This window comes from Eriocheir sinensis, chromosome 22 (genome assembly GCF_024679095.1).
Source record: "Eriocheir sinensis breed Jianghai 21 chromosome 22, ASM2467909v1, whole genome shotgun sequence".
In the NCBI taxonomy this organism is placed as follows: domain Eukaryota; kingdom Metazoa; phylum Arthropoda; class Malacostraca; order Decapoda; family Varunidae; genus Eriocheir; species Eriocheir sinensis.
The window spans coordinates 30826-44591 of record NC_066530.1 but is presented as its reverse complement, the minus strand read 5'-3'; the positions used below and the strand labels follow the sequence as shown (position 1 = coordinate 44591).

At 44.3% G+C, this 13766-nt stretch overlaps 1 pseudogene; it reads right to left on the bottom strand.

The window, feature by feature from the left end:
- Positions 1–1385: 1385 nt before the first annotated feature.
- On the bottom strand, positions 1386–11677 carry LOC127001866 (dehydrogenase/reductase SDR family member 11-like; annotated as a pseudogene).
- Between the last annotated feature and the right edge of the window lie 2089 nt (positions 11678–13766).

Here is a 13766-nt window from a genome sequence, read left to right as displayed (position 1 = left end):
TTCTGACCGTTCTATTTCTGCCGTGGTAGACGGTCACTGTTCTTCCCTAAATCTATTAACAGTGGTGTCCCACAGGGTCCTGTCCTATCTCCCACTCTTTTTCTGAGGTTCATGGATGATCTTCTTACCAAAACGAACTGTCCTCTCAATTCCTCCGCCGATGATTCCACTCTGCATTATTCAACTTCTTTTAATAGAAGACCCACCCTTCAGGAACTTAACGACTCAAGGCTGGAGGCTGCAGAACGCTTAGCCTCAGACCTTACTATTATTTCCGATTGGGGCAAGAAGAACCTGGTGTCCTTCAACGCCTCAAAAACACAGTTTCTCCACCTATCCACTCGACACAATCTTCCAAATAACTATTCCCTATTCTTTGACAACACCCAGCTATCACCTTCCTCAACACTAAACATCCTCGGTCTATCCTTAACTCAAAATCTTAACTGGAAACTTCATATCTCATCTCTTACTAAATCAGCTTCCTCGAGGCTGGGCGTTCTGTACCGTCTCCGCCAGTTCTTCTCCCCTGCACAGTTGCTGTCCATATACAGGGGCCTTGTCCGCCCTCGTATGGAGTATGCATCTCATGTGTGGGGGGGCTCCACTCACACAGCTCTTCTGGACAGAGTGGAGGCTAAGGCTCTTCGTCTCATCAGCTCTCCTCCTCATACTGATAGTCTTCTACCTCTTAAATTCCGCCGCAATGTTGCCTCTCTTTCTATCTTCTATCGATATTTCCACGCTGACTGCTCTTCTGAACTTGCTAACTGCATGCCTCCCCCCTTCCCGCGGCCCCGCTGCACTCGACTTTCTACTCATGCTCATCCCTATACTGTCCAAACCCCTTATGCAAGAGTTAACCAGCATCTTGACTCTTTCATCCCTCACGCTGGTAAACTCTGGAACAATCTTCCTTCATCTGTATTTCCTCCGGCCTCCGACTTGAACTCTTTCAAGAGGAGGGTATCAGGACACCTCGCCTCCCGAAATTAACCTCGGATTTTGGACACTCCTTTAACCTCGGTTCGGGAGCAGTGAGTAGGGCCATTTTTCTTTTTTTCTTTGCGCCCTTGAGCTGTCTCCTTAGCTGTAAAAAAAAAAAAAAAACTCCCTGTTAAGTTAGGCTGTGGGACATTCTCTCTCTCTCTCTCTCTCTCTCTCTCTCTCTCTCTCTCTCTCTCTCTCTCTCTCTCTCTCTCTCTCTCTCTCTCTCTCTCTCTCTCTCTCTCTCTCTCTCTCTCTCTCTCTCTCTCTCTCTCTCTCTCTCTCTCTCTCTCTCTCTCTCTCATATCACACACACAAGCTCCCAAAGATAACACGGATACTTTTCTCCTGTTTATTTGATTATCGCTCAACAAACAAATTCAAAAAAAACTAAAGAAGAGGTCAACAGTTGCCATTTATTAGTATTAGGGCCATTTTCACAGTTCGCCAACGCCAAGATGGGTACGTTAGTAAGCTCCCGAAACAATACCAGCGACTTCGACAATTCCCTGTCTATATTGATTGGAGTTCATATATATACGTTAAGGAAACTGAGGTAACTATACACAGGGAATCTCTTGTGCATCTGGTGGCGAGTAGAAAAGCTAACAGTTATGGAGTATATATAGGATTGTCTAGTTTGGTTCAGGCCGTTACAAAGACACTATTTGATCATGGAATTAGCTCGTTATGAGTCATCTCCTTAAACATTTTTGCGCCTAAGCACACATATATTTGACAAGGCTTTCGTAGTAAGAGTTTTGGGTATTTGCAGTAGTTTTATGACACTTGGTAGTTTGATCATTCTTTTGTGTCATGAACCTACAAAATAAGGCATTAGAGCGCGGTAGATATCCTTTTTTTTTTGGCCTTTATAAATAGTTTGATGTGAGGAGCAGCCATTGCGCCACAAGACAGTAATTTGTTCAGTGCTCGCTCTGGAACACTGGCTCAAAATAAACATACAGAGCTCATTAAACCTCAATAGTTAAGATGAAAACGTCACAAAATAGGGTGTGAGGTTTTTATTTTATATTTTTACGGATAAGCTTGACTTGTTGTATTAGAAAACTATCGTACCAAGATCATATTTGACACGCTTTTCGTAGGAGTTTTGAGCATTTCCAGGGGTAGTTTACTGGCCCTGGTGTTAGTTTGACCCTTCTACCATGCTATGATTGTGAAAAGGCACTCATAAAAACCTGATGATCTCCTTTTTTTACCTTTGTTGATGTGAAAGGTGGAAGCCGCAGAAAGTCCAGTGTTCCTCGCGGCAATGGAGGGGTGCACCTGCCCAGCCTCGTGTGACAAGTAAATAAGCCGAATAGTGACGAATACAAAAGCCATTCATGCCTCATAACCGAGAAATAATGACGGCGGGAGGCTAAGAGGATCAAGAGCGTGTGAACAGACCGAGAGTGACGCAGGACTAAAGGAGACAAGAAGAGACTATGATGTCTACTGGATTCTTGTGACAGGGAGAAGCTGCTGGCCGGACCCCAAGGCGCACAGGTGAATGCCTCTTATTAAACATGTGAGCTAGTAGTAGTCAGTAGTCAGTATGCATGTGAGCGTAGTAGTTGAAAGATGTTTGGTAGTAGTAGTAGTAGTAGTTCAAGTCCTAATTTTGGCAGATTTTTTTGGGTCTGGATCTGGATCTGTATTATAATGCAGGGGTTATGTATGGAGATTCACTACGCGCCTCCAATATTGCCCCTACGAGAATAATAACCTTTCCCAGGTCTCACATACTGTTGTAATTCTCTAGTTTTACCGGTTCATCATACATGTGGGGGGGTCCACATGTCCCTCCTGGCAAAATGGTCCGAGTAGGCAATGGTCCGAGTTGGGGGTGAACTATCTGAATTCCCCTTTCTTTTCCGAGAATTGGGGGTGAGAGTTGTCGAGATGCCTCATAACCGGTCAAGAAATGAAACCTGGGCTGGACATGAGTGTGGGTGAGAAGATGATTCGGATGATTCACCTACAGTTTGGATCTTGAGTTCGAGTTGGAATAAAGAATGGTTCAAATTTGTATTAAAAATGGCCAGAGTGGGTCGTTCAGAATGGTCCGAGTTGGTTGAGATGACGGTCCGAGTCGGTATTTCAGAATGGTCCGAGTTGGTCGTTCAGAATGGTCCGAGTTGGTATTTCCGAATGGTCCGAGTTGGCATTTCAGAATGGTCCGAGTTGGAGATGGTCCGAGTTGGACCTACCCCATTCAGATAACCTGCGTTACGGGACGCAGCTGCACGTCATGGATCTGTGGAACAAAAACATTCCCACGTTACTACAGAGAGAGAGAGAGAGAGAGAGAGAGAGAGAGAGAGAGAGGAGAGAGAGAGAGAGAGAGAGAGAGAGAGAGAGAGAGAGAGAGAGGAGAGAGAGAGAGAGAGGACAGGGTCACCTTGACCTATATCCCTTCATATCTTGTAGTTTCCATGTGAGAGACTTTACTAAAGAGATGTTCACCAAATCACCAACTCTGCCATTGTACAATCCACAAAGTCAGCCTCTTCCTCTTTTTTTTATTCTTAATATTATTTAAGATTGACATGACACACTGATTATGATGTAAATAACTCAAGAATAGTGGCAGATGAAAATATTAACCAAATATCATAACCTCACTCAAATAGAAACTTAACCCTCCTTTGAATGCTAATCTAACCTGTCACTGTTGAAGTAACGTACATATATGATAACCCAAGATAAAGATATTGACGGTACACCAACCTGAACATGGGGAGGGCACCGTGAATGTGGACAAGAGTGGCGGTGACGTCATCCGCACTCATGCTCCCGCGCTCCTTGTAGAGCTTCTTGGCTGCATTTGCATCCTTTGCCAAGCGGGCATTCATTACAAACTCAGTCTCCACCACACCGGGACTGATGGCCTACAGGGAGGAGGAAAGACGTTAGCGATCAATTATAATATATTCTTGCTCCTGAGATTTTATTTTATTTTTTTATATAGATACTAATTGGAGTTCTTGAGTTTTCCTGTGGGTAAGCAAGCAAACATGTAAGTAAAAGTGGGAGTGATGTTGTTTGTACTCGTTGCTTTTCAACCATTACAGAACACAGTCTTTAGTTTGGCGATAAACCATAGCGTCTTTTTTTTTTTTACAACGGAAGAGCCAGCTCAAGGGCAACAAAAAGGGTGTATAAAAAAAGCCCGCTACTTGCCGCTCCCACAACACGCAATCGGTTCGAGCGGCCACGAGTGAGGTAAATTTCGGGAGGAGAGGTGTCTTGATACACTTCTTGAAAAAGGTAAAGTCATAGGCAGGAGGAAATACAGACGAAGGAAGGCTGTTCCAGAGTTTACCAATGTAAGGGATGAAAGAGTGAAGATGCTGGTTAACTCTTGCATAAGGGGTTTGAACAGTATAGGGATGAGCTAGAGTGGACAGTCGAGTGCAGCGGGGCCGCGGGAGGGGGGGAGGCATGCAGTTAGCAAGTCCAGAAGAGCAGTCAGCGTGAAAATATCGATAAAAGATAGAAAGAGAGGCAACATGTGGCGGAATTTAAGAGGTAGAAGACAATCAGTAAGAGGAGGAGAGCTGTGTGAGTGGAGCTCCCCCGACACAAGAGATGCATACTCCATATGAGGGCGGACAAGGCCCCTATATATGGAGAGCATCTGTGCGGGGTAGAAGAACTGGCGGAGACGATACAGAACGCCCAACCTCGAGGAAGCTGATTTAGTGAAAGAGATGTGAAGTTTCCAGTTGAGATTTTGAGCTAAGGATAGACCAAGGAGATTTAGTGTTGAAGAAGGTGACAGCTGAGAGTTATCAAGGAATAGGGGATAGGTGTTTGGAAGATTGTGTCGAGTTGATAGGTGGAGAAATTGTTTTTTTGAGGCACTGAAGGACGCAAAATGGAAATGATAGCAAGGTCTGAGGTTAAGCGTTCTGCACCTCTAGTCTGGAGTCTTTTAATTCCTGTTGAGAAGGCCTTTTGTTGAAAGAAGTTGAATGATGCAGAGTGGAGTCGTCAGCGTATGAATGGATAGGACAGTTTGTTATGGAAAGAAGATCATTGATGAATAACAGGAAGAAAGTGGGTGATAGGACAGAGCCCTGTGGAACACCACTGTTGATAGGTTTAGGGGAAGAACAGTGACCGTCTACCACAGCGGAGACAGAACGGCCGGAAATGAAGCTGGAGATAAAGGAACAGAGAGAAGGATAGAAACCGTAAGAGGGCAGTTTAGAAAGCAAAGACTTGTGCCAGACTCTATCGAAAGCTTTCGATATGTCTTTAGCGCAACTGAGAAAGTTTCACCGAAACATCTAAGAGAGGATAACCAAGAATCAGTTAAGAGAACAAGAAAATCGCCAGTAGAACGCCCCTTGTGGAACCCATACTGACGATCAGATAGAAGGTCATAAGTCGAAAGGTGCTTTTGAATCTTCCGGTTAAGGATTGATTCAAAAGCTTTAGATAGACAGGAAAGTAAAGCTATGGGGCGGTAGTTTGAAGGATTGGAGCGGTCACCCTTCTTAGGCTCAGGCTGTATGAAGGCGTACTTGCAGCAGGAAGGAAAGGTAGATGTTGATAGGCAGAGACGAAAGAGTTTGATCAGGCAGGGTGTCAGCACGGAGGCACAGTTTTAAGAACAATAGGAGGCACTCCATCAGCTCCATAAGGCTTCTGAAAGTTGAGGCCAGACAGGGCATACAAAACATCGTTCATAAGAATCTTAATAACAGGCATAAAGGAGTCATAGGGGGAATGAGTAGGAGGAATATGCCCAGAATCGTTCAGAGTGGAGTTTTTACAGAAAGTTTGAGAGAAGAGTTCAGCCTTAGAGATAGATGAGACGGTGGTGCTGCCGTCAGGGTTAAGGAGAGGAGGAAAGATGAAGAAGTGAAATTGAGGAGATATTTTGGCTAGGAGCCAGTAGTCCCAGGAAGAATTAGAAATAGAGGTTTTGGTAAGTCGAAGAATAGATTTGGCACGATTCCGGGCAGAAATATAAAGAGCATGGTTAGCAGGAGTGCGAAGGCACTGGTACCTTTTGTGAGCTGCCGCTCTATCTTTGATAGCATGAGAACAAGCGTGATTAAACCAAGGCTTTTTAGCATAAGGAGTAGAGAAAGTACGTGGAATGTGTGCCTCCATTCCAGAGACAATCACCTCTGTGATGCGCTGGGCACACACAAAGGGGTCTCTATCCTGGAAGCAGTAGTCATTCCACGGGAAATCGGAAAAGTACATCCTCAGGTCGTCCCACCGAGCTGAAGTTTATGAGAAATTTGCCTCTATGTAGATTTGATAATTTAATTAAACTCTTTTTAACTGAGTTCTGGTGCTTACTGTAAAAGTACGTTAATCCGAATTCCAATGGTCATAATATCCCAATAAAAGTAGACATTTCTGAATGCAGGAGATTTCCTGACTAGGTGAACTTATATATCAGTTTGTTTGTTTTTGTTTTGTTTTTATTTATTTATTTTTTTTTTACATGTGGCCTATAGCGCCGTTAGGCTACTCCATAGCCTACCATATTCCATATATCATATTCTGAGCCTGTTATGGCGCAGGCAGTTGTTTATAGTGGCGACATTATTATTGGCTCATGCTCAAGCAATGCCTTCGGAGAGAATGTGAGTCATCCCGTTACCTTTACAGAACTCTCGGTTGCCACAGGAGTAGGATGCCGCCGCCAAGCCACCAGTCTGATGCAAGCTTCCGCTTATTTTGAAACAAAAAATTCTTATAAGCCTGAGGGAGGGGAAGGGAACAGAAATAAACTTCGCTGTTGAGATGGCTGTTAATCTCGTAACAATGCCATCAGGCTGAACACAAATCAGTCATCCTTACCGATATTCTGATGTTGGAGTTAGCTTCCCTCAGCTCCTGCCTCAATCCCTCAGTGAGTGCTGTGACGGCGAACTTGGTGGCGGCGTAGAAGTGAATAGCTTTATTGGGGTTGACACGGTGTCCGGCAATGCTGGATGGATATAAGAAGCAAAAAATAAACCCTCGGAAAATTATCACTGTTTCGTGTTTATTTGTTGTTTGGAGTTTTGACAAAAGGGAGGTAGGTTGACAACTCTACACAGACAAAAATGTTAAGAGGTATAATCAAAATAGTAGAGAGTCAGAGGTTCCTATCAAATGCCAAATGCCTCTTCCCCTTTCCCAATTAATATACACATGTATATCATTGGCCAGTGCACAACTAAGCCTCGCCTCTTCTCTAACTCAAGGTGCAAATGGATGCTGGGAAAAATTAAATCTTATTGGTGGATACTGGAAACGGTTACACCTTATTGGTAGATGCTTGACTGATGTTATATATTTTGATGGATGCTGGGAATGAGCATACCTGCTGATGTGGATGATGTGCCCATCGTCAACGCCGCGTTCTCGCATGGAAGCAATACTCTCGCGCGTACATAAGCACAGAGCCACAACGTTGAGATCCATCATCTCACGCCACTCCTTGGGGCTTCCCTCTGTAAAGCCGCAGGAGAGCAAGGGCGTAAGAAACACTGGGGATGAGTGGGCGTGAGGGCTGAAGGGTAATACTAATGGTATAACCAATACAGGGAGGGTGAACATGGTTGAACAGCTTGGTCTAAGAACATGAGTAACAACGAATGAGTTATAGAGGACTAGGCGGCCAGACCCAGTGAGTAGCGATTTCAGAGAAGGTATAGAGGGAATTAAAAGATAAAGTTAGGGGTATACACTACAGCTTCCTGCTTTGTCAGTGCTCATCTCTGTCAGCTCAGCCTTGAGATAGCACTGAATGAAAACCCATCACCCTGTGACACAGGGCATGTATGACATCCTAGCCACCACATTTTACAATCCCTAAGTTTTCCCAAGCACCCATTTATTGACCAGCTCGAAAGGATGAACAGTTGAGCGAGCTAAACACAAATTGCCCAGGACAGGATTGACCACAGGCCCGTAGATTCATAGCTATGCATTCTAACCATCACACCACATAGGCTTTAAGTCTACATAAAAGGCCAAAGCAATACAAAAGTGGATGGATATTTGTCCAGAATTACACCAAACTGAAACCCGTGTTTGATGTTATTTTTTCCTGATAGATTCATCATTGATAAATTTGTGTTAGAAATTACTCATCTGAGATTTTTAAGAATTAATTAGGCTCTGATAACTTGCAGTTTTAGTATTGACATGTTACGAGCATTCGAATAAGTTGAGACTGTTAGTTTAATGGATTGTGGGGTGGTAGGATGCTGGTTTCGGGGTGACTTGCTCCAGTGTATTGAAATGGGTAGGATTTTGGAATTCTGTTGTACAGGGACTTAAGAACTTTGTTAAATGCTGCCTCACCCAGCAGGGACTTGTTGTGGGTGAATCCTGCATTGTTGATACACGTCCACGCCTCCGAGGTCCTTCTTGATCTTGGCGAACATGGCCAGCACCTCCTCGTCCTTGGTGAGGTCACACTTGATAGGGATCAGCGTGCCTCGCTGACCCTTGCATTCAGCTGCCAAGGCCTGTGGGGAAAGACAGTTTATTTCCATTGTTTAGAGTTGTTTGATTTTACTACTGCAACATTGTCTTATTGATTTTTTATTACATGTTTGCCTATTGCATTCTTCAGGGGCCTGGTGGTCGGCTCAAGCCCGTCATGTTGCATACAAGTGTTTATAGTGGTGCCATATATTCTTGGGTCATGCTGCCCTTCAGCATTCTTCATTCACTTGGATGGTTCCTCTAGGCTCCTAGAGTCCAGGCTGATAGGTGATCTTTCGGACAACGTGTGGGTATATAGTCTTAGGCCACTCGGCGGTGACTGAAAAATCCCAGGTGAGAGTGGTGGATTCGAACCCGTGTTATCCAGAACGCGGTGAATGCGGGACGCGCATGCTAACCACTCAGCCACCACCTCCTTAGATTATAGTGTTTTATGCTACACTTTAAAAGATCTTAGCTCATATAGTGTAGTTTAGTCCTGCAGACTATTTAAAATATACCATGTCCATGTGCAATATATTATACCATACATTTTGTTACTATGAAATCTTCAGGTTGATTTTGAATAAGCATTATTTTGTGAATGGATAAAAAAAAATTGAGTACAATCTAGCTAATACAACATGAAAAAAAAAAATCCGTAGTATATCTTGGAGTAGCGTAAGTCATCCTGAATGTTTTACGAGGTTGATTCCCAAAGCACAAAATGATATCTTGTGACTTGGCTCATGTAGAGATTACACATAAACTGTAGATATTATGACCGATATTGAGTTGAACGAATTCCCTTTAAAAACAATGTCACTGGGTTTGAGATTGACAATGAGCATGTTTTTATCTATCTAGAAGTAGCAGGAAGAGTAATCATCAAGCAGCTGGATAAAAAAAGATAACAAATTGAGACTTTCAGAACCAATGCATTGGTTCAACAAACAAATAAATGACCGAGTATTAATTACTTCACACTAGGAACAGGTGATCAACAAGGAAACTAGATGAGAAAGGATAAACGGAAGGATACGTTCAGAAAAAAATATATATAATGGGAAAGTTGAAAGGAGGGGATATAAGTCAGCCAATAAATAACTCATGACCTAGAGACAGACACCCAGCCAGTCCACAAGCAAGTCATGACCCTCATCACCTAGCTGCAAATGCTGGTGGATGTTTGAAAAGGTTGAATCTTATTGGTGAATGCAGAGCTGGTGTGGGCGGGGCTTATTTGCCAAGTTAATTTGAACCAAGAATACCTGCTTGGATTGGTCAGCTCACCTGTAGTTTGTCAATGCTACGAGCTGCTCCCACCACCTTCATGCCCTCAGCCACCAGCCTCCTGGCCACGCTGGCACCGATCCCCATGCTGGCACCAGTCACCAGGGCCACACGACCTGACCACCGCTCCATCCTGACGGGGGTCTCAGGTAGCAGAGCTGGGAGGGAAGGAATGGGGATTAAATGATTGTTTCGAAGGAACGATAATAAGTAAAATAGGCAATAATATGAATAAATGAGCAAATAGATAACAGAGTATATATGAAAATAAGTGGATAAAAAGGGTAAGAATAAAGTGTTAGACTAAACAACAGCAAGACAGCTACCACTGCAAGGCTGGAGGAGTGAACCAGTTGCATAGCTATAAAATATAGGTATCGGTCACTGGGGGACACAGGTAAGTTTAGGGGGACATTAGGCAAGTGGAGCTCGGGGGCCTCCTAATGCCACATAGGAGGCATATTCTAAGATCAGATCAGTGGTGGGTGTTAGGGCATGTAAAATGTGCTTTCTTGGCTGGAATCAAGCAAATATAATCTACACAAGATCAACTGGATTTGAACGCCTTGCCTGAATCGAGCATCTCATGCTACTGGCATAGTGCAAAAATTGGAAGAATTTAAGCAGGAATTGTCTAAGGAAATATCAGGGGTGAAGGATGAAGTTGAGTCTCGGGCCTTGAGTGTGAGAGAGGAGCTGGGATAGTTGGCAGAGGTGCTGCAGCGCGCCGAGCATGCTGATTTAGCGGGTGCAAGCTGGGCCGAGGTCACCAAACGTAGGAGGAAAGTAAAGAAAAACCTACTTGTTGTTAGGGCCTCTGAACAAGACAAAAAGGCTACTGAGTTGAAAAGTGAAGTTTCCCAGGCATTACAAGGCATTCAGATTACTGATTCAAGATTCACTAATGGAGGATAACATTGTAATGGACTTTGATGATGAGAACATGAGGAATGAGGCAGCCCAAAAATTGGACTCTGTTGAGCAAGTTTGTACTAAAAGTGTGGGAAAATTGAGGCCAAAGATTTGTAATGTGCATAAGGAGGAGACCGGGAATAAGATCACTGAGACACTGCTAAACAGAAATGAGTTCCTACACTCGATTCCACGAGTTGAGGAGAAAATTGAGAGGATTTTTAGTAAGCCTTTTAGTAAGCTGGTGGCACAATGCACTATATCATATAAAACGTGATCCAATGGAGATGCATATATATAATCATGTAACTAGTGAGCTGGATTATTGTTACTCACTTTATTATGGCCTTCCTAATTAAATATCTCCTGAAGAAATTACAACTTGTCATGAACAGAGCTGCAAGGCTAATAAAGGGTCTGCCCCCACGTGAGAGAATAACACCTGGCATTGGCTACCCATCAAGGCACGAACAGTCTACAAAATATGTGTCTTGACTTATCAAGCAACGCGACTTGGTAAACCTGGATATCTGAGAAATTTACTACAGGATTTTCATTTGGACACCGCCATGTCACTGAGACACAGTGCAGAACAGTGTATACTCAATGAGCCCAGGGTCAACCTGGAACTGGGTTTCAGAGCATTTGAGAAGAGTGCCCGGCTCCGTAATGAGTTACCCTGGGATGTTAAGAACAGTGGCAGTCTGGCAATCTTCAAGAAAGCGCTGAAGACTCACTTATTTACTAAATCCTACGACTTTACAAACATGAGGATTGAGGACAACTTTCAGTGCTAATATTACTGTTATAATGTTGGCGGCACTGTGGAGCGCTGCTACGGCGGCGGACCGGAGCCTGAAACCTCATCAACGGTAAACGGCCAGTGTGGGGGCACTTTGGGGCGTGTGAAGAGGCAGTAACTGCAGAAATGGATCGCAGATGTTGACCAGCTTCCTTTATGTTTCTATTTTGCTTTGTGTGTTGGGCGATGAATCAAATAACAGGAGAAACGTATTCGTGTTTTCTTTGGGTGCTTGTGTGAGAGAGAGAGAGAGAGAGAGAGAGAGAGAGAGAGAGAGAGAGAGAGAGAGAGAGAGAGAGAGAGAGAGAGAGAGAGAGAGAGAGAGAGAGAGCACTGAACTCACTCACCTGCTGGGTACTATGGAGTCTGCTGGAGAGATGGTCAGCCGAGAACCGCCCGCTTAGGCTCTCTTTTACCAACTGAAATAAGCAGATAACGGTCGGTAATGGTGCTGTGTGGTGATGAGGGCAAGGGGCAATTGTAAGTGGATGCATCCTCACGTTTGACTCCCCCACGCAGCTATTATAAAAAGGAGAGTGATTGACTCATCCCGGAGAAGGCACTTTACAAGGTCACTTCAAGATAACTACCATTCCACTCTTCCTCTTCCCTTTCCCTTACCTCACACCCCTTCCCAACCTTTCCTTACCCAACCGCTCCAATCCCTCAAACTACCGTCCTATTGCTTTACTTTCTTGTCTATCTAAAGCTTTTGAATCAATCCTTAACCGGAAGATTCAAAAGCACCTTTCCACTTCTGACCTTCTATCTGATCGCCAGTATGGGTTCCGAAAGGGGCGTTCTACTGGTGATCTCCTAGCCTTCTTAACTGACTCTTGGTCATCCTCTCTTACCCGTTTCGGTGAAACTTTTGCTATTGCGCTGGACATATCAAAAGCTTTTGATAGGGTCTGGCACAAATCTTTGCTTTCTAAACTACCCTCCTACGGTTTCTATCCTTCTCTGTACCTTTATCTCCAGTTTCCTTTCTGACCGTTCTATTTCTGCCGTGGTAGACGGTCACTGTTCTTCCCCTAAATCTATTAACAGTGGTGTCCCACAGGGTCCTGTCCTATCTCCCACTCTTTTTCTGATGTTCATTGATGATCTTCTTCCAAAACGAACTGTCCTATCCATTCCTACGCCGATGATTCCACTCTGCATTATTCAACTTCTTTTAATAGAAGACCCACCTTTCAGGAACTTAACGACTCAAGGCTGGAGGCTGCAGAACGCTTAGCCTCAGACCTTACTATTATTTCCGATTGGGGCAAGAAGAACCTGGTGTCCTTCAACGCCTCAAAACACAGTTTCTCCACCTATCCACTCGACACAATCTTCCAAACAACTATCCCTATTCTTTGACAACACCCAGCTATCACCTTCCTCAACACTAAACATCCTCGGTCTATCCTTAACTCAAAATCTTAACTGGAAACTTCATATCTCATCTCTTACTAAATCAGCTTCCTCGAGGCTGGGCGTTCTGTACTGTCTCCGCCAGTTCTTCTCCCTGCACAGTTGCTGTCCATATACAGGGGCCTTGTCCGCCCTCGTATGGAGTATGCATCTCATGTGTGGGGGGGCTCCACTCACACAGCTCTTCTGGACAGAGTGGAGGCTAAGGCTCTTCGTCTCCTCAGCTCTCCTCCTCATACTGATAGTCTTCTACCTCTTAAATTCCGCCGCAATGTTGCCTCTCTTTCTATCTTCTATCGATATTTCCACGCTGACTGCTCTTCTAAACTTGCTAACTGCATGCCTCCCCCCCTCCCGCGGCCCCGCTGCACTCGACTTTCTACTCATGCTCATCCCTATACTGTCCAAACCCCTTATGCAAGAGTTAACCAGCATCTTGACTCTTTCATCCCTCACGCTGGTAAACTCTGGAACAATCTTCCTTCATCTATATTTCCTCCTGCCTACGACTTGAACTCTTTCAAGAGGAGGGTATCAGGACACCTCTCCTCCCGAAATTAACCTCTGATTTTGGACACTCCTTTAACCTCTGTTCGGGAGCAGTGAGTAGCGCGACATTTTTACTTTTATTATCTTTGCTCCCTTGAGCTGTCTCCTTAGCTGTAAAAAAAAAAAAAAAAAAAACTCCTGTTAAGTTAGGCTGTGGGACATTCTCTCTCTCTCTCTCTCTCTCTCTCTCTCTCTCTCTCTCTCTCTCTCTCTCTCTCACTCTCTCTCCTCTCTCTCCACTCGCTCTCTCCTCTCTCTCTCTCCTCTCTCTCCTCTCTCTCTCTCTCTCTCTCTCTCTCTCTCTCTCTCTCTCTCTCTCACACACACAAGCTCCCAAAGATAACACGGA